At 41.0% G+C, this 26921-nt stretch overlaps 1 protein-coding gene and 1 non-coding gene across 2 annotated transcripts in view; one reads left to right on the top strand and one right to left on the bottom strand.

Annotated features, from left to right (window-relative positions):
- HMGCR (3-hydroxy-3-methylglutaryl-CoA reductase) overlaps positions 1 to 26921 on the bottom strand; it is a 77611-nt gene that overhangs the window by 36739 nt on the left and 13951 nt on the right. The gene's annotated exons all lie outside the window — the stretch shown is intronic.
- On the top strand, positions 10044 to 10150 carry LOC131756542 (U6 spliceosomal RNA). The gene has a single exon (XR_009335701.1). It is a non-coding gene; the product is annotated as a U6 spliceosomal RNA (small nuclear RNA).

The following is a 26921-nucleotide window of genomic DNA, read 5'->3' as shown; positions in this document are numbered from 1 at the left end:
ATCACATTTTCTTTATCCATTCATCTGTTGATGGACACTTAGGTTGCTTCCATCTCTTAGCTATTGTAAATAATGCTGCTATGAACTTTGGGGTGAATGTATCTTTTCAGATTAGTGTTTCTGTTTTCTTCAGATATATATAGGGTAGTTAGTCTTTACAAATGAGTTGCTTTTGAATTATTCTTTTCAGCTGCAGATAATGGAGAACCTAACTAACAGAGGTTTAAACATTCTTCCTCCTCTCACATCAAGAAATCTGGAGGTAGGTGGTTACTAGCATTGGTCCAGTAGCTCAACAGTGTCAGGAATAGCACCTCTACAATTCTGTTGGCCTTTGACACATGGTTCCAAGATGGCTGTTGAAGCTCCAGGTGTTACATCTGGGTTCTGAATAGTAGTAGAATGTGCCATCCCCAAATACACCGCTTTGGCATAAGGATAATTTTGAGCTACAGGCACTTGAAAAATAGCAGATTCAGGAAAGGCACTGTGACCTCCCTTTTTCTTCCTGAAAGTGCTTTTTCTTTCATGTGGAAGATGCACTCTCTACACCAGGAAGGAAAGAATATTCTTATCACCAGAGATCGGGAGTCAAGGCTAAGGGAAACCTGTACAAACAGATCTTGTTAAATCAACCCTTATCTTCCTTTAGCCTCCCCATGTATTTTAGTTACTTTCCCACAATTAGTACTCTTTGTTCAACGTGGTATATAAGCACTTAGGTGTAACTGCTTTTTGGGTCTTCATTTTTCTGTGAAGTCTCTCACGTAGATGTAAAAAATGAAATTTGTACACGTTTCTCTTGTTAACCTGTCTTATGTCAACTTAATTCTCAGGCCCAGCCAGAGACTCTAAGAGGGATGAGGAAAAGTTTTGCTTCCCCTATAGTTCAAAGGAGAAATAAGGTGAAGGGGCATACTGCATCTGTCTCTTTTATCAGAAAAAAAATTTCTCCAAAGTTCTTCAGAAGACTTCTACTTATGTTTCTTTGGCCAGAACTATCACATGGCCACCCTTAAATGCAAGAGAAGCAGGGAAATAAAATATTTAAGTTTTGTAATCTCTTTTGGGGGAAACAGCAAGGGAGAGGGGACTGGGAAAGGCTACTTAACCAACCAATGGATCGACCACATTGAAATATCTCATTTCTGCTTGCTGAAAACAATGTCTGGTATGATGCAGGTATGAAAACGCAGTACCAGATCTTATGCAATCTAAGTAAAATTTAAACAAGCAGAAGGTAGGAATCTCAACAGCATGAGTTGAGAGATCTGCTTAAAGCTCTGCTATGGATGGCATGCATCTCCCAACTCCTAGTCTCTATGCCTCACAATTCAAATTCAGACGGAAGAGGTTGGTTGGACCAGGTTGAACTGGCTGCCCAACCTTACTGAGGTCACAGGCAGGGGGCAAGTCATGGAGAGAAAGCCTGACCACTGAGGGATTATCCCTGGAGATGCTGGGGGCAAAGGGACAGCATATTTTAATATCTGTAAGTATAAATTATGTAAAAATCTAAACAACTTAGTATGTTGGTATGTGATAATTGGTGGTATGTTGTCAGATTCAGAAACCCAAAGAAGACAACTGCCCTTTAAGTAGGGTAATTATGCCTGCTCTTAAGTAGAAATGTCTTGATTTCCAGTTTCAGAAATTTAGCAGGCAAGTTTGTTAGTTTTTGTTTTGTTTGGGATACTATGATATAATCAAAATAAATAAATATTTGGTCTTTGTCCTTGGTTCCTGGCACACAGCTACTAAAAGCTTTAGAATCTGCAGAGTGATGAGAATGTCTTTTGTATGCTAATTAGATGACTAGTGGCTGGGGTCCCTAGATAGTGTCAGGATGAGGGCTGGTCACCAGAAAGACCAAGGCATGATTAGAGGGTTGGAATTTTCACCTCAACATCCCCTCCCCCAATGCCCTGTCCTCCCCACCCCAGGGAGGGAAGAGGGGCTAGACATTGAGTTAATCACCAATGGCCAATGATTTAATCAAGCATATCTATGTAATGAAACCTCCATAAAAATCCCTAAACGATGGGGCTCAGAGAACTTCCGGGTTGCTGAACACATCAAGGTGCTAGGAGGGTGGTGCGCCCAGAGAGGGCATGGAAGTGGAAGTTCTGGGCCCCCTCTCCCACAAACCCTGCCCTATGCATATCTTCCATTCGACTATTCCTGAGTTGTATCCTTTATAATAGACAAATAAATGTGCTTTCCTGCATCCTGTGAGTCATTCTAGTGAATTATCGAACCTGAGGAAGAGTTTATGGGAACCCACAAATTTATAACCAGTCGATCAGAAGCACCTGTGACAACCTGGGACTTGAGACTAGCGTTTGAAATGGGGCTGTCTTGTGGGACTGAGCCCTTAGCTTGTGGGCTCTGATTCTAATTTCAGGTAGATAGCATCAGAATTAAATTGAATTGCAGGTCAGCCAGCTGGTATAGGAGAGTTGGAGAAGTGGTGTCAGAAAAGACTGCACATTTGGTGTCAGAGTGTTGTGAGTAAAAACAGCTCAGAGACACCAATAGGACAAAAAATGGAGAGGATGAGTTAGAATGACTCTGAAGGCTTCCCACTATGAAAATGGAGGGCCAGCTTCCTCTGCCAGAAGGTAGCAGCCTTGAACTGGAAGAATAAGTCAACAAGACCAGGTGTTGGTGGAATTAAAAACAACAACCAGCTTTGAGAAAGTCAGAGACAGTGATTCTGAGAGATCAAGGATGATAGCTAAGGATGAAAAGGAGTTTAGAAGGGCCTAATGCAAGTCAGGCAAGTTGATTAAGTTGAGGTGGCTGGTTTTGACCAGCTGTGAGCTGAGGTCAAAGGCCTGGAAAGCACACTAGGAGCTGGAGCAGGTTGTCAGTGTCAAGAGCCCGGAATGGGCGACATGCTAAGGGCCGGAGTGGGTGATGAGGGACCAGTGTCTGGGAGAGAAGTGGGCTCTAGGTCATGTCCCTGAAAATAATTTCTTCAGAAGCCAATTTACCAATTAACCAATTTGCTAAAAGCTGCCAAACACCTTACATGAGCCTGCAACAGAGTCAGTTTCCCACCTTTCAGAAACCAGAGGACACTCCAGGGATGATGAGGGTCTGACAACCTGATTTGGTCACATCTCTTCCGCTTACCCCAAGTGGGTTAGCTACTGGTTGAATTCCAAGAAACACATAATTGCAAAATTATTTTCCTACCAATTTATGGTAGCTCATATAGATATGGAATTAAACAGATGGAGAAATTCTCAGAATTCCCTGAATTTTTCAGGGCCTTCCAGCAACATCAGTGTTTGGGAGGCAGCTGGGGATAAAGGTGCTACAGCATTTCTTGCCTCTTTCCGCTCTCTTGGCCCACACTGCCAGAAATATCTCCCACCTGCTTTAGGCCAGCTTTATGATCTCTCATGAACTGTAGCTGCGGAAGTGAAGCCAGTAAGCCAAAGGCACATATAAAAAGGACTTGTGGAGCTGACCCTCTCCTGGCTGTGAGAAATGGATATTTATGTCCGGCTGCTATCTCTGTATTGACTTGAGTCTGACAAATTGCCGAGATGTTCCAGATGCAGCGCTTATAGGGAACGTAAGTGGTTTTGTGGCCCAAAATCCTGCCGGGGTGTTTTGGCTCTTGACTGGGCTGTCTGTGTGGAGACACCTCTTCCCTCAGCCTTTTTCCCTGGGGCATTGTACAGGTGGGAAGACTGCATCTGTTGACAGATGGTACCCTCAAGCTGCCTTTCTCAGGGAATGACTGTTAGCGAAGGTAATCCGTGGAAGGTACAAAGCTCTCGCCAATGATCAGAACACGCTGTCTGCACAGCTGTGTGCCATGCATGTCTGAGGGCAGAAAGATTGGATTCCGAGGCACAGAGTTTGTGGATTCTTCCATATGTTTTGAAAACTATAGTTGAGAAGTGAGTATATTGATTTGTTGCTCAGAAGAAGAAAACACAGCAAGCTGGGAGTCGGGAAGGCAGAGCACAGAAATAGAGAAAACCTAACTAGGATCAGGGTGGGAAAGCTGCGCTTTCAAAAAAACAGAGATTCAGACATCTCTTTCCGTCCTCCCATCCAGTGTCCTTGTTCTATAAATACCTAAGAAAGCTTGGTGGAATTAGACTGGGACAATCTTTGAAGCAGACCAGATTAGAGACAGAGGTATTACATGCCCCAAAGGAAAGAAAGACTTATTAAAGGTATGTGAGGAAAGCAGTCTCTTGAGCACCTATTGTCTGAGGGTCAACCCCTGAGGACCCTATTGCTATTTCTCAGCCAGATTTGCCTGATTTCTTGGAAAAGAATCCCATCTGACCTGTGTGTTTCAAAATTGATTTCTTTTCTCTCTTTCTGGTTCGATGGCATTTACAAAACTTTTCTAGAAAAGGTTTCAAATGATCATGATTCCTTGCTTATAAAGCTCCTTACTGCCACCCAGGGCCCAGACCTAGTGCTTCCTGGTTGGCCTGGTTTTGTAGCCAGCCAAGATCAAAACTAAAGTAATATCAGGATAATAAAATATTGGGTCTGGGATATCTTAATGCCTATTGCTATAGTAGGAAAACTGGGGAGAAAGAGGATGGGCAGAACACAAAAATCTCCTTTTCTTACTACCTGACAAAATCTTCACAAGATAGAGAGAGAAAGAGAGATGAAAAAATTTCACCAGTAGCAATAAAGCAAGGAAACAACTTTAGGTCATAGATTTTGAAAAGTAGTGACCAAGGAACCAAAGAGAAGATTTTTACCTCTAACACCCCCTCTTCATTCCTATCCCAGTCCATCCCAATTATGCAAGACGGAGGAATTAGTTTATTTGATCCAATATTTCTTAATAACTTTCAATTAGGAGAGAAATGGACTGAGGTGGTCAGTAGATAGACCAGGGAACCCTAGAGAGAAGCCACTATCACCACAGGATGTCAACAGAGACAGGAAGAACTGCCTGGGCTCATCATTTTCTTGGTTTCATGCTGAATTAGGGACTTGATCTGAAGCCACAGGAATAGATGCTGCTCCAACCCGGTAGAGGCTTCCTGGTTATAAGAAATCTCAGAAAATAGAGCAAATCCCAGGTACCATAATAACAGGTGCATGCAGCCCCCGAAGGACTCTCCCTTCTCCCCTTCAGTTCTATAGAGAAATGAGTAGAACCCAGTGTTCAGCTTGAAAGTTCTGCTTTTTATTTTTATTTTATTTTTTTTTTGCGGTACGCGGGCCTCTCACTGTTGTGGCCTCTCCCGTGGCGGAGCACAGGCTCCGGACGTGCAGGCTCAGCGGCCATGGCTCACAGGCCTAGCCGCTCCGCGGCATGTGGGATCTTCCCGGACCGGGGCACGAACCCATGTCCCCTGCATCAGCAGGCGGACTCTCAACCACTGTGTCACCAGGGAAGCCCCTGGTCTCTATTTTATTTATTTCTGCTCTGATTCTTATTATTTCCTTCCTTCTGCTAACTTTAGGCTTAGTTTGTTCTTTCTCTTTTTCCTTGTGTAAAGTTGGGTTGTTTATTTGAGACCTTTCTAATTTCTTAATATGAGCATTTATTACTATAACCTTTCCTCTCAGAAATGCTTTTCTTGCATCCCACAATATTTGATATGTTTTCATGTTCATTTGTTTTGAGATAATTTTTTATTCCCCTTTTGATTTTTTCTTTGACCCCAGTGGTTGTTTAGAAGTGTGTTGCTTAGTTTCCACATATTTGTAGATCTTCTCACTTTCCTTTTATTGTTGATTTCTAGTGTCATACCACTGTGGCCAGAGAAGATAGCTGGTGTGATTTCAGTCTTCTTAAATTTGCTAAGATTTGTTTTGTGGCCTATCATATGATCTATCCTGGAGAATGTTTCATGTACACTAGAGAAGAATGTGTATTCTGCTGCTACTGGATGGGATGCTTTTCATATGTCTATTAAATTCGTTTGTTCTAAAGTATGGTTCCAAAGTTTCCTTGTTGATTTTCTGTCTAGACAATTTATTGATTGCTGATAGTGGAGTACTGAAGTTTTGTACAGTTATTGTATTGTTGTCTATTTGTCCCTTAATAACTGTTACTAATTGCTTAATATATTTCAGTGCTCAGGTGTTGGGAGTGTATATATTTACAATTATTACATCTTCTTGATGTATTGATCCCTTTATCATTATATAATGACATTCTTTGTTTCTTGTTAGTTACTCTTTTTGGTTTGAAGTCTATTTTGTCTGATATAAGTATGGCTACACCTGCCTTCTTTCCATTTCCATTTGCTTGGAATATCATCTTCCATCCTTTCACTTTTTTCACTTTTACATGTGTCTTTAGAGCTAAAACAAGTCTCCTGCAGGCTGCATAAAGCTGGGTCTTATTTTTTAATCCAACTAGTCACTCTGTGCCTTTTGATTGGTAAGTTCAATCCATTTATATTTAGCATGATTATTGATATGTAAGGATTTACTACTGCCACCTTATCTTTTGCCTTTTGGTTATTTTGTCTCTCCACTGTTTTTGTCTACCTCTGTAGCTTGGTAGTTTTCCATGGTGATCTTCTCAGTTTCCCCTCTTTTTATGTGTTGTGTCTCTGCTATAGATTTTTGCTTTGTGGTTACCCTGAAGTTTATATAAGACATCTCACAGATAAAATAGTCTTTTTTCTGCTGATAGCATTTGATCTCTATTTGCCTATAAAGGTTCAATCTTTTTATTCTTCCCCTTTTATGTATTTGAGATGTCATAGATTATCTCTTTTTATGTGATTTCATTACCAAATTGTAGTAGCTATAGTTATTTTTAATTATTCTTTTACTTTAAACTTTATGCTATAGATAAAAGTTTAATATACTGTTCTAAAAAATTACAGTATTCTAATTTTGACTATTTATCACCTTAGTTAGAGTTTTGTGTACTTTTATCTTTGCTAGAAGAGCTCCTTCCAACATTTCTTGTAAGGCAGTTCTAGTGGTGATGAACTCCCTCAGCTTTTGTTTATCAGGGAAAGCCTTTATTTCTCCTTCATATCTGAAGGATAACTTTGCTGGATAGAGTATTATTGGCTGGCAGTTTTTATCTTTCAATATTTGAATATTTTATTTCACTCTCTCCTGGACTGTAGAGTTTCTGCTGAGAAATCTGCTGATAGCCTAATGGGGGTAACTTTGTATGTTACTGTCTTTTTTTTCCCTGGCTGTCTTTAAAATTCTTCCTTTATTGTTGTCTTTTGACAATTTTATTATAATATGTCTTTGAGAAGGTCTTTTTTTTTGAGATAATAAGGTGTTCTATGAGCATTGTGGACTTGAATATCTAGTTCCTTCCCCAATTTGGGGATGTTCTCAATTATTATTTCTTTAAATACACTCTGATCCCTTCTCACTTTCTCCTCCTTCTGGGACACCCATTATTCTTATGTTGGCACGCTTTTTTTGGGCCATGCTGCACAGCTTGTAGGATCTTAGTTCCACGACCAGGGCTCAAACCCCGGCCCTGGCAGTGAAAGCATGGATTCCTAACCACTGGACCTCCAGGGAATTCCCTTATGTTGGCTCTTCTAATGGAGTCAGGGTCTCTTCACTTTTAAAAAATCTTTGTTCTCTCTCCTCTTCCACCCTAATCATTTCTATATTTCTACCTTCAAGCTCACTATTTCTCTCTTCCATATGATCTGTTCTATTTCCAATGCATTCTAGTTCACTCTTCATCTCATTTATTGGGTTCTTCAGCTCCAAAATTTCTATTTGGTTCTTTTTTAGAATTTCAGTCTCTTTGGTAAAGTACTCATTTTGCTCATTAATTCTATTCTGAAGTTCACTGAATTGCCTTTCTGAGTCTTCTTATAGCTCATTGAATTTCTTCATAACAGCTGTTTAAAATTCTTTATGGGTTACATCTCAATATTCCATGTCTTTGGGTTTGGTTGCAGGAAAACTGTCATTTTATTTTTGTGATAACATATTACCATGACTTTTTATGGTGTTTGGTAAAAAGAGCTTCTACTGCTGCAACTGAAATAGTGAACACCTTTCTTATTATGTAGGCAAAGGCTTTGTTTACTTTGATTCTGATTCAACACGTTGGTAGTTAGGAGTCTTCCTTTTGCTTTCCAGAAGGTGGCGCTACAGCACAAGTTTTTGGTTTCTCGCAGTGCAGCGGACCCAAGGTGCATTAAAAAAAAAAAAACAGCAGAGTGGTGGCAGAGTGTGTGCCTTTTTCGGGGTGGGAAAGGGAGGAATGTGTGTACTTAGCACTTGAATGTGCCTACGGCCTAGTAGGGGGATCCTCAAGGTGTGTGTGTGTGTGTGGGGGGATGGTCCCAGAGGTCCATGAGCAGTCTCCTTGCTTTCCTTCAGTTCTCTTTGTCTGCCTACTGCTTTCTGTCCCCCTAGTCACTGTGGTCTCTCCTCAGAGGGCAGCTGGTCCCTCCAGCCCTCCAGCATGCATGGCCAGGCACACTACCACTTAACACCTTCACCTTCCACCTCCCCTGCCGGAAAAGTCGTGCTAGCTTGCTGCTGGAGCAGCCACTACCTTCTCTGCCTTCTCTGTCTTTGCTGCCGCAGGCTCCACCACCATTTCTCTCGCTCTGCTATCTTCTCTGTGGTCCAATCCACCCACTGTTCTGGTGCACAGATGGATGGATCTTTCGGGTGTCCTAGCATGCTGTGTAGAGGCAGTTTTAAAATTATGGATGTCCAATTAATTGAAGTCAAAGGGAAGAGAAAAAGGTAACAACTCACACCACCATGATGTGGACATCCAGGATCCTGTATATGGATTTACACTTAACAAATTATACCTTTAAGATGTATGCATTTCAGTATATTTAAATTTTATCTCAATAACAAAAATTATGTTTTTAAAAAGTGCATTGCTTTCCAAAGCTTTGGTAAAACAGTTCTTTGTGATGAAAGTGAAGACATATTAAATCTTTCCTCAAGGGGTTAAAAATACACAGATTGAAAACAAGGAAAATGGGCATATACAAAGGAAGAAAATACAGTCTAAAAATGGAGGCCAGAAGATAAAGTTATAAAAATAAAAGGAAAGCTTAGGATTTCTGCCTTTATATCAGTTGCTAGGTAGCATATCAGAGAATCCCCTTGAGAGAGTATATGTCAATCTATATCTATATCTATCTATCTATCTACCTATCGAGAGAGAGAGAGAGAGAGAGAGAGAGAGAGAGAGAGAGAGACTAAAATATATTAAACTATAAAAATAAGACCTGAGGGCTTCCCTGGTGGCGCAGTGGTTGAGAGCCCGCCTGCCGATGCAAGGGGCACGGGTTCGTGCCCCGGTCCGGGAAGATCCCACGTACCGCGGAGCGGCTGGGCCCGTGAGCCATGGCCGCTGAGCCTGCGTGTCCGGAGCCTGTGCTCTGCAACGGGAGAGGCCACAGCAGTGAGAGGCCCGCGTACCGCAAAAAAAAAAAAAAAAAAAAAAAAAAAGACCTGATCCCTTCCCTCAAGGCACTTACATAGTAATAAATGTACCTGTCTTCAAAGTTCCTGCTTCAAAATGTGTTTACATGTGTGTTCTCTTGTATTGAGACCATTATTTTAGCTACTACAGTTTCACATTTTGCTTGAGAAATACGAAGATAAAATCTAAAATATGATGGTACTTCATAAATGAAACAGCAGTGGCATAAGATGCACTATAATGTCAGCATTATCCTCTGACTTGGTGTACCTTCAACTGATAATGTGACCCTCTGAAGTAATGAACCTCAGTATATGTCAAAAAGAAGAATACCAACAACCCAGAAAAAATGGACAAAGGATGTGAATAAAGAGATCACAGGAAAGGAAAGGCAAATGGTTCTTAAATATCCTAAAAGAGTCTCAATATCACTCACAGCAAGATAATGCATATTAAAGCTATCATAAAGACACCATTTTCACCCAGCAGTCTGGCAAAGGTAAACACATTTTGAAAACATTCTCTTGTGGCTGACACATGAAGACATAGGCCTTACGCCTTGCTGCTAGTTGGAGTACAAATTTATACCTCCAGTGTGGAAATAATTTGGGGAGTATTTATCAAAATTAAAAATGCATACACAGTGCTCGCTTCCGCAGCACATATACTAAAATTGGAACGATACAGAGAAGATTAGCATGGCCCCTGTGCAAGGATGACATGCAAATTAGAAAAGCATTCCATATTTTTGATTCACTTTGTTATAAAGCAGAAACTAACACACCATTGTAAAGCAATTATACTCCAATAAAGATGTTAAAAAATTTTTATTTTAAAATGTATATACAGAGATTCCCATTTCTGGCCAAGAAAGTGTAATTGGTACTCAATTTACCTTCATACTTAACTGTAAATTCAGACCAAATATATGAAATCATGACTTTCAAAATATTGGCCATCAGGAAGCCAAGAACAGTGGTCTGAGAGAGATAGGAAACAAGCAAGGTGAATGCTTTGAGTGTCTAAGATCACTGCTGACAGAGAGGTTCCAAGCTTGACACAGGCAAGGGAAGCCCAAGTAGTCTTCCTGAGTTGAGAAATAGAGTTTGGAACATGGGGAGACCAGGGCAGGTAGAATTTGTGAATAGAGCACTAGAGAGGAAGACGCACAGAGAGAGTGCCCAGAGATCTGCAAATGTGTGAGGAAACCACTGAGCTAGGGAAAGAACCATGAACATACCTCTGGCCCACTTTTAGGAATTTACCCTACTCATACAGACATATCCATGGCACACAGTATAGCTGTGCAAATTGTTCACTGCTTGAGTGCCTTTGGCCAAGGGGCTGAAATCCAGTCTGTTCTCCTTTCTAGCTGCACACCCTGGCTCTGGGGCGGGGATGAGAAGAGCCTAGAAAAATAAGCCTTTTTCAAATTAAAACAGAGATGCTATCTACTCACCAAGCAAGGAGAATGTAGGATTGGCTCTGCTTAGATAGAGTGCCTTTTTTCTAAATTTCACACAGGCAAATATAACGGATGTTTCTATGACCCCACCACATACCTCAGCCACCTTGCTGTGGACAGTTTTATGGTTTCTCAGACACATCTCAGCTGACAGTAGCGTTCCATGAGCTTTTTGTGGGGGAAATTTGGCCTGGCACAGTGGAAGAACTAATGCATCTAGGGGAAACCTTCATCTAGTGGGGGAAGTGAGGCAGTGGATAAATGCTCCAGCCTTTTGTCCCTACATGAACAATTCTGGGGGTGCTCTGTACATGTCTCAGGAGGTCCTGGCAACTTCTAAAACACACTCTAATATTGGCTTTTCCTTCCCCACATCTCCCTCTCCCTACTCCCCTTCTCCTGTTTCCTGGGATCACATTTCAATAGACTAACTGCACCTAAGCCTCTATGGAGTGGGGAATGAGATGATGGGGGATAACTGAGACAGCACTTATGGCCACGCAGGGGCTGTGCTCTCGTGGGCGAAATGATACCCCGCAGCATCATTCACAGTCATGAAAGATGCTCATCAATATTTCTAATTAAATAAATTTGGTGCATCTATACAATGGAATACTATGCAACTTGAAAAAAAATGGGTAAGTCCACTATGTGCTGGTAGAAAAAAAGCTCCAAGATATACATGGAAAAAAAATTGCAGAAAACTCTATATAGTATGTTATATTTTGTATAAAAAGAACCCAACAGGCACTTTACAACACTTTGGCAGCATTGGATCCTGTTGACTCAGTCTCCCTCTTTAGCCTCATTTTCTCACCATATATGTCCTTGCACACTGTGGCCCAGTCCCACTATTTTCTTTCCTCTCCCATACTTCCTTATCTTTAAATATTCTGTTATTTCCACCTAAAACAGTGTTCCCACACCTCCTAGCTCCACCATCTCCTTATCATAGGGCAAAGTCTAACTCATCCTTCAGGTGTCCATTTAGATGTCACCTCTACTGGGTATCCTTCCCTTCCCCTGATTAACTCCTATATCCCTGAACCTCCTTTATTATAGCACTTTTCACACAGTAGTGCAGTTCCTTGTCTAATTTCCTACCTCTGCTACTAAACTCTACATTCCTTGAGGAAAGGGACCTTTGTCCCTGTTTTGTCTATCATTCATATTCCACTTTACTCCCTAGGATTTAGTGTTTTCCATAGTCTAAGCTCTCAAAAACTATGTGTTGAATGAATGAATGAGCCAAGCATGTCTCTAGAATTTCCCAAAGATTTTGGTAAAGTCAGATAGGTGGTACAGAGTGCTGAATATCCCATCAAGTGATACCTACACAGAGACCCAAAAGACATTCTTAAGGTCCTGAGACACGTGCTCTCATTCTTAGGAGTTGGCATTTAAGAAAAATTTCACAAGATATACAAATTCCACAGTATAGTTGACAAATGTAGTGGAAGACTCTCAGAAAAATCAATCCCATGGAGCCTAAGACCTCCTGATATCAATTTGTCATTTTACTGTCTCCTGAGGAGCAAATGGATTGACATTGTCTATTGTTCTTTAGCAAAGCATGTCAAAGCCTATGTTGCTTTTCGTAAGCAGTAATGCCTGCAAATCCCCTGCTAAATACCCCTTGGTTGAAAAGTCATGCCTTGTCCTTTCTTTATTGCTACAAAAATTAGGGAGGAGGTTGACTCTCAGGATCCTGAATAAGGTAAAAGAGGATTATGTTTGGGTGTCACCTGGGCCCACAGTTTACACCCTGAGTGAAACTTTGTTATTGCATGCTTATTGCTCTTGTATGTGGTTGCCAGATTATGCCCACAGAGTGATATCACCACTAACTTTGCAGTCTGAGGTCAGAAATGGAAGAATTATGCCTTCGGTCAAGGGCAAGAACAATGTGAATAATATCTGGGTACTGCTTGGCACTGCATTTGATAGGCCAGAAGAATGAAACCCCATAACGGATCTCTGTTTTTTGGTTGTACAATATCTGTTTTATTGTGGTCAAAATACTCAGAATATGATTTTGCCCATAGAAGAGAAGCATCCTTAATTTTGGCGGGTTATAAAGCAGATGCCATAAGGAAAACACTGAGCAAGAGAGAAGGATAATAGGCATGGGTACACAGATGCCATGATTCTAATGTAACTTAGAAGACTCCTTGGCTTTGGGTTTGAAAGGAAAAAGGCTACTATGATACTCACTGATTGCCAGTAAACTCATCATATGACCATGTAAGTGTTCCCTCTCATGAGCATGGATGTAGCTGTCAAATCCTACAGACATTTAATGCAGTATCCCTTCTGTGCATGGCACTCTACAGGGTGGTGCAGGGATATCAAGAAGCAATGACTTCATGTTACCTAATTTACAGTTTAGTGGGAAGACGAGGCATAGATTAGATCAAGATAAGTGCCATAACTGAAGTACTGTGTGTTTATTACCGAAAGCAACATAGCGTGCTGGCTAATTCAAATGGCTCTACCACCTCCCAGCTGTCTGTTCTTAGACAAGTTATTTAACTTCAGGTTAATGTTGTTGAAAAAAGAGACGATAATAAACTGCTTCCAAACCCTAAAGGTATCTGCTGGGAATTTCCTACTGGTGCTCGTGAGAGTCTCCAGACGGACATGCCCTAGACACTTTGAATATAATTGGTCATTGGTATTTTGGTCATAGGGCTTAAGTACAAGAGCAACTTGCACTGCAGCCTGACATTTCTACCCACTCAAAACTGTCAACTAAAATATAAAACAAACAAATGAAAAACTAGATGAGCTTGGGAACACAAGAGCAGAGGATACCTGTGCCTTGTTTCCTGTCTCTGTTTCTACAAGAAATGTAATCCAGATGAAACTAAGAAACTTGAGTTACCAAGCTTAAGTTTTCTACTCTCAGTGGAAATGGGGGCTTGAGAGCTAAGTCAACTTAAATTACAGAGAAATAAAGTTAAGAAAGCCTGGAAATCTGTCCAGTTATTTAGTGAATAGCTCTTTGCAACATCTTAATGTGGTAATATTGCCTCCAGTGTAAAAGAGGCCCACCAAGCGTTCTGCCTGTTTAAAGGGTAGGCACTGTAAGGGGCAGTAACTTGTATTTCACCTTTGAGAGAATATCTTGACATGCTCCAGACCATTGGATCCCCAGAAACTTTACTGAGATGGCAGGCCCCTAAATATTCATGGGGTTCAAAGAGCCCTTATTAAGGCATCTAAAAACTTGCAAATTATTGTTCATTAGGCCAGTAGAGATACCTAGTGTGATGGACCAGTGTGATGCTTCATAGAATTCAAGACAATCAAGATCTCTGCTAATTTGGGCAGACAGCAGGTAAGCTGACATATCCCTTGGGCAAGACTGTGACAGTGGACTGCTGGCTCTGCCAGATAAAAACAAAGGTGTACTGCTGCTGACTCATTAAATCCAGAATCGCTGGCAAGTACACCCACAGCAATAACATTTGGCCAATCCAGTGTTACCTGTTATCCTCCTTGGTCAGACCCACTCATCCAACATGTTCACCACGTCTCTGGCCAATATAAATTCGCAAAATTTTCCCATTACTTTAGAGACTAAGCTATTCCCTTCTGTATATCGGTTTTGTGGCAAGACAGGGTCGTGGGGGGTGGATATCAAGGGGCCTGGGCCCCACTACAGGGCACCTGCTTCAGGCAAAGTCGGTACAGGCTTCCAAGCACGTTGAGGCTAGCCTACTCAAACAAGGAGAGCAAGCTCCCCACACTGCAAGGGGGCGTCTAAAGAATCAAGAATCTCAGCTTTATCTTATTCCAAACAGATGTACTCCTGTGATGTTTCAGGGTCCCACTCCTTCCCAATATCCTTTTTTTTTTTTTTTTTTTTGCGGTACGCAGGCCTCGCACTGTTGTGACCTCTCCCGTTGCGGAGCACAGGCTCCGGACGCGCAGGCTCAGCGGCCATGGCTCACGGGCCCAGCCGCTCGGCGGCATGTGGGATCCTCTCGGACCGGGGCACGAAGCCGTGTCCCCCGCATCGGCAGGCGGACTCTAAACCACTGCGCCACCAGGGAAGCCCTATCCTAACTTTTATAGGAGAGATTTCGCGGCTACAAAACATTGAAAAACTTAGGACTACCGTAGAAACTCTCTGGTTCTATGATGATGACTGAAGCTGAGAGTTTAAAGGCCTGAGCTCCTTTTCTTCTGTAATTGCTCCTCTGCACTCAGAAAAATCTGTTTATCACCACAACCATATAGTCCTCATTAAGAGAAAGAGCTAACACATACTGCTGTAACAGTAGCAACCATAGGTGATGTGATGAACTGCGGTACCATTGCATACAATGTGTGGTAGACACACTGTAAGGTGGTCCCTACCTCCCATGAGTTACACCATTTTATAATTTCTTGCCCTGCGTAACAGTGAAATCTGTCATTTGCTTTTAACCAGTAGAATGTGCCAAAGGTGAGGTGATGATTACATTATGTTGTATGAGACTGTTGTAGCAGACTAGAGAAAGGGACTCTCTCTTACGTGTGTGTGTGTGTGTGTGTGTGGTTTCCTCATTTTCTTTTTTTAAAATAATTTTTATTGCAGTATAGTTGATTTACAATGTTGTGTTAGTTTCAGGTGTACAGCAAAGTGATTCAGTTATGCAGATATATATACATTCTTTTTCATATTCTTTTCCATTATAGTTTATCACAGGATATTGAATATAGTTCTTTGTGCCATACAGTAGGACCTTGCTGTTTATCCATTCTATATATAATAGTTTGCATCTGCTAATCCCAAACTCCCAGTCCATCCCTCCCCAACCCCTCCCCCTTGGCAACCACAAGTCTGTTCTCTATGTCTGTGAATCTGTTTCTGTTTCATAGATAAGTTCAGTTGTGTCATATTTTAGATTCCACATATAAGTGATATCATATTTGTCTCTCTCTTTCTGACTTACTTCACTTAGTATGATGATCTCTAGGTCCATCTGTGTTGCTGCAAATCACATTATTTCATTCTTTTTTATGGCTGAGTAATATTCCATTGTATATATGTACCACATCTTCTTTATCCACTCATCTTGTCAGTGAACATTTAAGTTGTTTCCATGTCTTGGCTATTGTGAGTAGTGCTGCTCTGAACATAAGGGTACATGTATCTTTTTGAATTATAGTTTTGTCTGGAGGTATGCCCAGGAGTGGGATTGCTAGATCATATGGCAACTCTATTTTTAGTTTTTTAAGGAAACTCCATACTGTTTTCCATAGTGGCTGCACCAACTTATATTCCCACCAACAGTGTAGGAGGGTTCCCTTTTCTCCACACCCTCTCCAGCATTTGTTATTTGTAGCTATAAAGCACTCTGTAGCTATAAAGCTATAAAGTGTAGCTTTTGAATACAAATATAATGTGTGTATGGTGTGATAAGATCTGTTTCTTGGGAAGGTGAAGGCATTTTTTTTTCTCCATTCCCGATGTGCCCTTCCATATGGAGATGGCTTTACTTGTACGGCACTCCTGATTCTTTCTGTCCCTTTTTTTTGCACTTCCCCAGAAAAGAAGGGATGACCCAATAGATTGGTAGGATTGGAAGTGTAAACTGGCCATGTTCAACTGAGTTACACCATCTTTTTCTTGGGAGCAAGCTACCCAGCAGAAGCATAAATTCTGCCCTTTTCCTCCATTCCAGGTGTTTACTGGGAAGGGAGGAAGGAGGTGGTAAGGGGCACTCAATTACTCCAGGGCTGGGTGGGTAAGTCTTTTTAATTCTTGAGTTCTATATTTGGAATTCTGTTTGCTTGCAGATATAAACCATTTTTCCAATATTAGCTTTATCGCTAATAAAAGTGACATTATAGTTTTGGGTCTGATATATTCTTTTGTCTTACTCCGCAATTATTCAGAACATTAGAACATGACTAAGGAAAACAGGAATGTCTTTAATTGGGCCTCCTCAATTCCAACGTTGAGTTTATCTCTCTTTAAGTCTCACAGCCATTTTGTGAGGTGGTCAGGGATGCATTTAATGCCCAATTTATAGATGAGAAAACTGAGACCCAAAGATGTAAAGCCCATGGTCTAATGGAATACTTTTCCCCTTAGAACCAGTGGAAGCAGGCAGTCAGAGAGGCAAATATAGAATTAAATAAATAGCAAAGAACCTCACTCTGGAGGCCTAAGACAGGAAGTACCCTATTGGACAGCGCAATTATTTGTGTTACACTTTTCTCTGTTCATCTTGTGTATTGCTTACTTTCCTGAATAACACATTTAAAATAAGTCAACAGAAAAATACTAGGATTGCATAGATTCCTGAAGTGGCTTTTAGTCCTACCAAAATCAGTCCATCTTTCAGGCTTTGAGATGCTATGCTGGACAATTCACTATCTCTCAGGTCAAAAACAAGGTCACATTTGGGGAGAACTGAGAGGAGGCTTGGGGTAAGTAGTATCAGAGCTTCATTTACTTCGAAAATAGTTTTGCCAACTGGAGCTTTCAAAATAATAGGTGGGCTAAGAAGAAGTAAACAGTGAATTGTGCTCTCATCCACTGCCAGATGCTGGCCATTTCTAGCAGGGACAGTGGGTCAAGCAGTCCTATATTCTCCTAAGCATTTGCCTCTGGATCTGCTCACTGTTCTCTCTGGTTTCAGGTGAGAGATAACTGGCTTCAAAAACTCCATTAGCTCTTTCTCATAATCATTTTGATTTAAGTTTGGGGCAAAGGAGCAGCTATTTGGCCTTTAGCAGTTTCAACTGCATGCTTATTTGGGTTATGACTTTCTTTTCTTTTGCTTCTTGTTGTTTTACTTTGATTAGAACAAAGATTCAAGCCCAGGTCTCAACATTTTCTCCTTTTCTCTGAGGCACTCAGCCAAATGCATGATTTTTTCCCCCCCAAGACAGTGCTGTTGCTGTGGGTTCCTGCCTCCTTGCTAACCCTGCTGCCCTGTGTTGGACAAAATCTGGAGGAAGGTATGATGGCCTAGGTCTTTTGTCTCTTTCCCTTGAGTATACTGTAAGCCCCAAGCACCCAGACCCTGGTGTCCTCTCCACTGACCTTCATCCTGGTCATTTAAACTCCATTAACCATATTATTTCAATTGTGAGCAACACTATCACGTATCATAAAATTTTCTTATTGATAAAAATGATAAAAATATGATACGTGAGATTTTTTTCCCCCAACATAATATAAAGGCAGTAGGGAAGAGAAAAAGAAAATCCAATCAGTTTAATTGACCAATGACCACCCCAGTTACCACCGCAGTGGTGGTCACTGGTCAAGTTCTTACCAGGTTGCGGCAATGCTAATGTTTTTTAAAAGTAATTAATTGATTTTATTGAAGTATAATTGACCTATGACCCTATGTTAGTTCCAGGTGTACAACGTAGTGATTCAGTATATCTGTACGTTACCAAATGATAAGTTTGACAAGTCTAGTTGCAATCTTTCACCACACAAAGATATTACGTTATTATTGACTATATTCTCCATGCTGTATCTTTCATCCCTGTGGCCCATTTATTCTGTAACTGGAAGTTTGTACCTCTTAATCTCCCTCACCTGTTTTTTTTTTTCTTCCCTTACCCCCTCCCCTCTGGAACCACCTATTTGTCCTCTGAATCTATGACTCTGTTATGTTTGTTCACTTGTTCTGCTTTTTAGATTCTCTGTGTAAGTGAAATCATACAGTATTTTTCTTTCTCTGTCTGACTTATTTCACTTAGCATAATACCCTCTAGGTCCATCTATGTTGTTGCAAATGACAGAATTTCATGCTTTGGCCATGTCGTGAGGCTTGCAGGATCTCAGTTCCCTGACTGGGAATTGAACCTGGGTCATGGCAGTGAAAGCCCAGAACCCTAACCACTAGGCCACTAGAGAACTCCCAGAATTCCATTCTTTTTTTATGGCTGAGTAGTATTCCACATATATATCACATCTTCTTTATCCATTCATCTATTGATGGACCCTTAGGTTGCTTCCAAATCTTGCCTATTGTAAATAATGCTACAGTGAACATAGGGGTGCATATGTATTTTTGAGTTAATATTTTTGGTTTCTTTGAAAAAATACCCAGGAGTGGAATTGCTGGATTGTGTATGGTAGTTCTATTTTTAACTTTTCGAGGCACCTCTATACTGTTTTCCAATGTTAATGTTAAATGGTATTATTAATATTGCCCCGCCCATAGCTTTCAGGATCTTTCAGTTCATTCTCTTCTGACAAGTACAGGTATATATAAGAAATTCCTACCCAACTGGGTTTCTAGTTGCCCTCCCCCCGCCTTTCTTTGGACTTCCATATATCCTGGGGCATTGTTGAGGGTTGGGGAACAGGCAGGTTGCCCCCTTAGAATGTTATCAGACACCAGTGGAACAACTCTCTAAATGGGACTTGAGACTGCTGCCACTACCATATAATGATTATTGTTCTTTTTTTTAAAACTACTTTATTGAGCTATTACTGAAATATAAAAAGCTATATGTATTTAATGTATACAACTCAATAAATTTGAAAATAAGTATATACCCATGAAACCATACCATAATCTATGCCGTAAGTACATCCATCACCTTCAAAAGTTTCCTCCTGCCCTGCCCTCTTTATTATTATTTTGTGATAAGAATACTTAACACAATATCTACCCGCTTAGTAGATTTTAATGACTGATGTTCTTAAGCAAGGCATGTCAGGGTTGTCCTTGGAAATAAGGCCACATGTCTATACTCACGGAGCATCCTACCTCACTTTATACTGCTTTTCCTTTTCAGACTTTGGGAAATCCTCCTCATTATCTTCTAAAACCTAGAACTCAGATCATTAGTAACTAAAAAATAATCTCCCTTTCCTTGAGAACTGGGTAAGTGTGGTTGGTGGCCTAATCTTCAAATCTTTCCAAGAGGTGAGATGTAAATATTTGAATTTCATTTTCCTTGTGCACAAAGGGAAAAAAATACAAAAATTACATTTCCATATTTAAAACAGTCTGAAGATCCATGTTGCAGGGGAGGGAAGAAACCTTTCCCCTCTACCCTCCTAGGTTCTCTGAGGCCCTGTACATTAGACTGACAGAAGACAGATTATCAACAGAAAAACAAACAGAATTTTATTAACATGTGCATTGTACATACACACAGGAGAACTCAGTGATGAGTACCTCAAAGGGGTGGTTAGAGCTTGAGCTGACATAGCATCTTAGCAAAAGGGCAATAAATTTTTAGAGACAAGACAAAGGAGAAAAAATTGTGAGTTTCTGGTGTGGCAAATTGAGAGAAGGCAAACTTTGGGGGAGCTAATGGAAGATAAGAGCTAGTTAGTAAAGTTTGTTATGTAATTCCTCTTCAGTCTCTGGACTGATAAGGGTCTAGAGTTGTCTCTGGTGATAAACTTCTCTTCTTCCTGCTAGAGAGGTGTGATACTGTGATATAATGAAAAATATATATTTTGGTCTTTGTCCACAGTTCCTGGATCACAGCTCCCCAAATCCTTGTAATTTTTAAGTTATTAGAGCAATGCGAGCATTTTTGTTATAATGCTTGGTCTTTCGTCCTCAAATGGTTCCAGAGTGATGAAGGTGAAACTGTCTAATTATTTGTAAAAAGCCCCTTCAACTACTGATGAGATTATGTTAATGAAGTGACTTTTGGAAAGCCCTTAGGTAACCACAGGATGGGGGATGATTGGTGGGGGGAAACCAACCATGTGAAATTTGGAAATTTCAGCCCCATCCCCTGACCTACAGGGAGGGGAGAGGGGCTAGGGGTTGAATCAGTCACCAACTACCAATGATTTAATCAATGATGCCCATGTAATGAAGCTTTCATAAAAGTCCTAAATGATGGCGTTCAGAGAACTTCCAGGTTGGTGAATACATGGAGGTGCTTGGGAGGCTAGCAGTGCCTGAACAGGGCATGGAAGCTCAGCCCCTTCCCATATACCCTGCCCTGTGCATCTCTTCTACCTGGCTGTTCCTGAGTTGTATTCTCATATAGCAAACAATAATCTAGTAATTTAACTGTTTCCCTGAGTTCTGTGAGCCATACTAGCACATGATCAAACCTGAGGAGGGGGTCATGGGAACCTCCGATTTATAGCCTATCGGTCAGAAGCACAGAGGACAACCTGGTCTTGTGATTGACATGTGAAGTGGGGCAATGTTGTGGGACTGTGCCCTTAACTTTTGGGATCGGATGCTACCTCTAGGTAGATAGTATCAGAACTGAGTTAAACTGTAGGACACCTAGCTGGTGTCTTAGAATTGCTTGGTTGGAAAATCCCCCAAACTTCTGGTGTCAGTGTTCTGAGAGTAGAGTGTAAGAATAAAGCAACATGAGAGTTTTCCTTTTCAAGAGGAAAGGGGAGACACCTTTATAAATATATGTCTTACTTTTAGGCAAATGAGGTGGGGCAGAGAGCTTTTCTTGTATTTACTTTTTCTCAATTGCCTTCAGCTCAAAAAATTCTTATGCCAATGTGGAATATTTGGGGGTGGCATATTCTGTTCCCTTCAATATATTGCCACATGATATTTTAAGGTTCATCAGAACCTTGGATTATATTAATTCAGGACTCTTCTCAATTTTGATATACTCAATTCTCACTGCTATAAATATTTTTAGGAGAAGTGTATCCCAGCCTTTAGATTAACAGTTTTATCAAAGAAAATGTTCTTTCACTGTTAGATGGACCCAACGTGACCTTGGGTACTGAAGCCTGCTTCAGCATGGAATTTCAAGGTCGTTTTACTAATTGTATACTAATGCTCACCATTCCAGGAAAGCTGTTTCTCTCACTTAATATAATTTGATTTCATATCAGTTTAAACTTATTGGAAAACTCTGCACTCCACAGTTATAGAAACTTAAATCATGATCCGTACTCATCAATACCTGATTTCTGGATTTTCAGAACTGGTAAGTTAATTTCCATCAAATAGCTCTGCTGTACCAAGGTCTGTGATTTCACTGATCTGATGGCAATCAACCAATGGGAAATATCTGTGTCTTCAATTTCTTTTTGAGTAACCCACCTGTCTTATTTATGTTTATACACCTGCCTTTCCTCAAACAACACAATAGAGCACAATCTTGATCTCAACTGATTTGGTCTCTCGGAGCCCTTTCACTTCAAAAGGTCTTGATCTGGTGGTACTGAGCTTGTAAGGGCACAGACTTGGACCTGGACCTGGGAGCAAACCTAATCCCCTTGCCCTGACCTCTCCTCCCTGACTTACTATCTCTCTGATTGGGACAAGTTGTTTGACTTCTCTGAGGCCCTTTCCTCACCTGTAGTATCCAATGATTTATCTCACAGGGGGGTTGTAAAGTTGAATACATGCATAATACCTGTTATGTCATCACTCAGTAAATGGTGATGGCTGTAATTGTCTTAGAATATTCCCAAAAGATTTCTTCTGGACTTTCCCAAAAGATTTCTTCTGGACTTTCTACAATCTAGCCATTTGACAGCTTTCAGACAAACTATATTTCCACTCTTTGCTTTAACTTGTTCAGAATATTCCATGCAGTGGTAGCCCCAGTCTGGGAGCATAAACCATATTTATCCTGCAAGTTTAAACAAGTCTTAGTGCAGTGGAGCAGAGGGCCTTGAGAACTGCAGGAATTCTTAGGAAAAAACTCATCCTCAACCTAAGGAGCAAGGGCACCAAAGCTTGGTCTGAAAGGATTAGGTGTCTTGGGAAGGGGCAATTCTGAAGTCAGCAGGATATGCACTGACCTTACCTTTTCCAAGGACTTAAGGACGAGCAAAGCAGGAAAAAAAAAACTGTGCCACTTTAACCTCAGTGCCATTCTGGAATGTATGCAATTTAAGTAGGGTGAAGTGTTGAGGACAGAGGATATGCCAGTTGTGGTTGGGGGATCTGTGTAGTCAACACGAGGAGCCTCAGAAGGCATCAGAAACCTGGAGTGGAACCCCCCAGTGGCAGGCGATGGCAAGGAATGGCCTAGGATCCTTCCACCAACAGCACAGGCAGATAAAGAGACCAGTGAGGCACCCAGGATGACCTCCTGTATTATTTGAAAGGGATTTAATGGAGGAGGTCACTTCATTTAAAAATAATAATTGGTTACTGTAGGAGGCTGCTAGGCACCAATATTGTTATAAAAAGTAATAATGGAGGAGGTTGTTCACCCAATTTGCCAGGGCCAGCTGAGTGGAGGACTCCTTTTTGAAATTATTTTAGCCCTGCTCCCAGCTGGTGTGACTTGGAAAAAGTGGGTTTCATCATCAGCTGGCACAAGATAAAAGCACAAATAAAAATTACCCTATCATAGAAATTCCTTTATCATGAACCATTTGACCTGCAAAATTCACACAAACTGTACAAATGAATGGTGCAAGGGCAGCTTGGACACCTGGCTTCACTTTGACCTGAGTAAATGTTGAAATTTTAAAAAATTTATTGCTTATTCTCCTCAGCAGCTTTTCCATGTTTAGGCTAGAGTTTCCTACAAAACTCTATGGGATGCTTACTGAAAATACACATTATTGAGCCCTTCTTCTGGCTGATTAGGCCGTATTAGTCAACAGGTGAGAGCTAACTGTACATTTTTAATTGCTTTGCTGAAAAACTAAGATGTGTGCTATAAGTGAGGTGGGTCATGAAAGCTGCACTGATACAAGGCACCAGGAACCCAATGAAAGGACTCAAGGAAAATACCATTCCCCACCTTCACCCTCTGCTCAAAGACTCAAAATTACATTCGGTCATGTGTTGTGTACACATGGGAAGAGGGAGAAGGGAAGTTTTTATCTCTTTTTGTCCTAGGGTGGCATTGTTCACTGTTCTCTACATCTTTTCTTAGCCAATATATCAAAAAGCTACTTGGCATTTCTGCATTGGTTCCTTTAACCTCTATTTATTCCAGATTTGGGGCTCTTGGTTGTCACAGAACTCCTACCTAAAGAGGCCAAATTGAACGTATATGTTATGGTGTCTACAAGTACAATAGATGTAAGCCAGAACAAATAGAAACTGAATTGCTGGGGCTTCCCTGGTGGCACAGTGGTTGTGAGTCTGCCTGCCAATGCAGGGGACACGGGTTTGAGCCCTGGTCTGGGAGGATCCCACATGCCACGGAGCAACTGGGCCTGTGAGCCACAATTACTGAGCCTGCGCGTCTGGAGCCTGTGCTCCGCAACAAGAGGCCGCGACAGTGAGAGGTCCGCGCACCGCAATGAGGAGCGGCCCCCACTCGCCGCAACTGGAGAAAGGCCTTGCACAGAAACGAAGACCCAACACAGCCAAAAATAATAAATAAATAAATAAATAAATAAATTTAAGAAAACAAACAAACAAACTGAATTGCCATTGCCATCTGGATTTATTGCTTGAAACGAAAAAGCTCCTGTGTTTGGCCTGACCATGATCCATTTTATTTTATTAAAAAAAATTTTTTATATCTTTATTGGAGTATAATTGCTTTACAATGTTGTGTTAGTTTCTGCTGTACAACAAAGTGAATCAGCTATATGTATACATATATCCCCATATCCCCTCCCTCTTGTGTCTCCCTCCCACCCTCCCTATCCCACCCCTCTAGGTGGTCACAAAGCATCAAGCTGATCTCCCTGTGCTATGCGGCTGCTTCCCACTAGCTATTTATTTTACATTTAGTGTATATATGTCCATGCCACTCTCTCCCTTCATCCCAGCTTCCCCTTTCCCCTGCTGTGACCTCAAGTCCTTTCTCTACATCTGCGTCTTTATTCCTGCCTTGCTACTAGGTTCATCAGTACCGTTTTTTTAAGATTTCATATATGATCATGATCCATTTTAAACCTACGTACCCCACATTAGGTTTAGAAGGCCAGAAAATAGCCCCCTTACCATTCTTCCTATCTGCCCAGTCACCTCCCACAGAAACATCCTTGTCCTGCATCTTATGGTGTCTGCTTTTCAGGTGGGTGGAGATGCAGGCCTATTTGGGTCATGCCTAAGTTCACAGGACTGAAACCTTCTCCAACTTTAGTGCACCCAAGAATATGGTGGGGGAGAGTTGTTTAATATGCAGATTCCTGAGCCTCACTTCCGGATGTTGATTTCACAGGTCTAGGAAGGGGCCTGGGTAATTTGCGTTTTAAAAAAAGTATCCCAAGTGATTTTAGTGCACGGGATCGATGGATCTCACTTAGAGGAATACAGGCCTAAATGTCTATATGTAGATAAGCAAAAAGACCACATAAGAGTTTTAGGAACATAATTCAGAAGGCAGAGTAGGAAAGACTGGAGTTAAAACTTGGGATAGCTATTGCAATATGGTTTTCAAACTACATGCATGTAAAAAATGGAAATACACTTTCTAAAAAGTCTATTCTTGTATTATGACGTGCACACCGTGTCTCTACTCTTTTCTATCCTATTTTCAGCAGTTGTCTTGAAAGGCAGCTTTGCCTGGTTGTCTTTACAAGTTCATGCAGCCCAGGCTGCTTGCACCCTTTTCAGACTTTAACAAGGACCCCTGTACTCACCCTATTGCACTGGACAACACCCTTGTCAATCTCAGCAGCTGTTCTGAAGTGGGCGCATCATGCTTTCCAGGGACCATCTGTCGGTTGTTTGGGGCTTCCCTGTTCTCAGGTCTGTCAGACATGCCCCTGTTCCTCTCTGCTTCCTCCTGCACAGCCCCAGGTACACACAGCTCTTGGGACCATGGATGTTTATCTCCATCCATTTGTATTTTCAGGTCCATGGAGAGACCTTGGCAAATGGTCATGTTGTAAATGTCCACGAGTTTTTGGTTTTGCCACTTAGTTTCTCTGTTTTTATGTGGGAATTTGAAAAGATTAAAAACCTGTGCTACTGTCACTGCCACTTTCACCTTGACTTTCTTTATAATGTTACACAATCTGTGTATCTTTAAGCAGTATATTTTGGATAGTTTTTTTCCTCCTTTGAAAATTATATAAATTGGTATGTTCTGCCATACCTTCCTTTTTTGGCCAAATTTTATGTTTTTGAGTCACTTGTGTTGATACTTATAACTATATTCATTCATTTTTGCTGCTGTATTTACATTATATGACTATATATCACAATTTATAATTTATTAATCCATTCTCCTGTTAATATTTTTTTCAGATTTTTGCTAATCATAAATAAGGCTCTGATGAATATTCTATACTTGTCTTTTTAAAAATTAATTAATTATTTATATTTTGGCTGCGTTAGGTCTTCATTGCTGCACGGGCTTTCTTTAGTTGTGGTGAGCGGGAGCTATCTTCATTGTGGTGCGCGCGCGGGCTTCTCATTGCGGTGGCTTCTCTTGTTGTGGTGCATGGGCTCTAGGCACGCGGGCTTCAGTAGCTGTGGCGCACAGGCTCAGTAGCTGTGGCTCACGGGCTCTAGAGCACAGGCTCAGGAGTTGTGGTGCACGGGCTTTGTTGCTCTGTGGCATGTGGGATCTTCCTGGACCAGGGCTCAAACCTGTGTCCCCTGCATTGGCAGGTGGCTTCTTAACCACCGCGCCACCAGGCAAGTTCTATACTTGTCTTGTAACGCACATGTGTAAGATCTTCCGAGGAAGTGTGCCTAGGTAGATATGAAATGGTATTACTTTTAATTTCAATTTGCATTTTCCTGATTACAAAAGAAGTTGAGCATCTTTTCATGTTTACCCACCAACCAAGTCTCCTCTTATATGAAATCCCTGTTTGTGACCTTTGCACATTTTTCTATGGATTGTTTGATTTTTTTTTCTTATTGATTTAAAAGAGCTTTTTATATACTCTGGATGTTAATAATTTCCTGGTTATATGTTCTACAAATATTTTTTTCCTGGTTTGTGCATTTCTGGTTTTGGGCTCTCCTTGTCTTTTCCAAGAATATAATTCTTAATTTCTATGCTATATACTGTATCAACCTTTTTAAAATGAATTTTGCTTTTTGTGTTTTGTTTATGAAATCCTTCCCTACCTTGAGATTATAAAGATATATTTTCTTCTAAATGTTTAAAAATTTGGCTTCTTCATTGATCCATATCGAATTCATTTTTGTGTAAAGGTTGAGGTATGGATCCAAATTTAGTATTTTGTACACGAAG

Source organism: Kogia breviceps, chromosome 4, assembly GCF_026419965.1.
Source record: "Kogia breviceps isolate mKogBre1 chromosome 4, mKogBre1 haplotype 1, whole genome shotgun sequence".
Classification (NCBI taxonomy): domain Eukaryota; kingdom Metazoa; phylum Chordata; class Mammalia; order Artiodactyla; family Physeteridae; genus Kogia; species Kogia breviceps.
Note: the sequence above shows the minus strand (reverse complement) of the source record. Positions and strands in the feature narration are given on the sequence as shown.